This window comes from Electrophorus electricus, chromosome 4, assembly GCF_013358815.1.
Source record: "Electrophorus electricus isolate fEleEle1 chromosome 4, fEleEle1.pri, whole genome shotgun sequence".
Taxonomy (NCBI): domain Eukaryota; kingdom Metazoa; phylum Chordata; class Actinopteri; order Gymnotiformes; family Gymnotidae; genus Electrophorus; species Electrophorus electricus.
In genome coordinates, this window is record NC_049538.1 from 7,093,977 (window position 1) to 7,094,834 (window position 858).

Here is an 858-nt window from a genome sequence, read left to right on the forward strand (position 1 = left end):
CATGGTTAAGACCCCAGAGAGCTTGTGGCCAGATCCCTATAGACCTGCACGGTGGTGAGAGAGAGAGAGAGCGGGCCAGAGGGAAACACAGGGGAAGGATGCGTCAAGAGGGCAATTACTGCAAGGACGAAGCTGGTGTAGTGAGAACTGTCCTACCCCTCCTCCTTAATGAAGAGAGGACCTGCACTTAGAGAGCAGAACTTGTGAAATTAACAAGCACTGATAATAATGAGGGAGTAGGCGCTCCATCTCTCCCTCTCTCTTTCCCCCGTTTCTTAAAGGCTGAGAGAATAGAAATGCATTAATTTGATTATTCGAGCTGCTCTCTCAAAGACAGAAGTCTACAGATCGTGCAGGTGCACGCGCTTATACCTGCAGTTTTGTGGCTTGTGAGAAAGAGGGTTTGTGGCCGAGCGCATGCAGGCGGTGTCATCAGTGTTATATCACAGACCCGGGCCCGTGCGTGGCAGATTACCAGGCAGGTCAAACGCATGCGTACGTCCAACAGCGTGGATAACACGGAGGGGGTTCTGATGTCCTAATACTATAATGAACCCACACGCACAGAACCGTACCGCTTTGTTACCACCCTCCTTCTACCAGCACCATCAGGCTGAGTTTTGGTTCTTCTCCTTTCTAACATACATTACCGTGTCCGACACCCCCCCCCCCCCCCCCTTTCAGTCAGTTACAGAATGTGTTGATTTTTAATCCAAAACATTTTATTTTTCATGCGTAAAGTACAATGTAAACATTACTCAGTGGCACTGATGTATGAAGGGTGAGAACAGATTTGCGATTGTGTCCTGTGTATTCAGACTGGTTAAAGAATTTTGTAAGGAAGTTAAATGGTGAGTA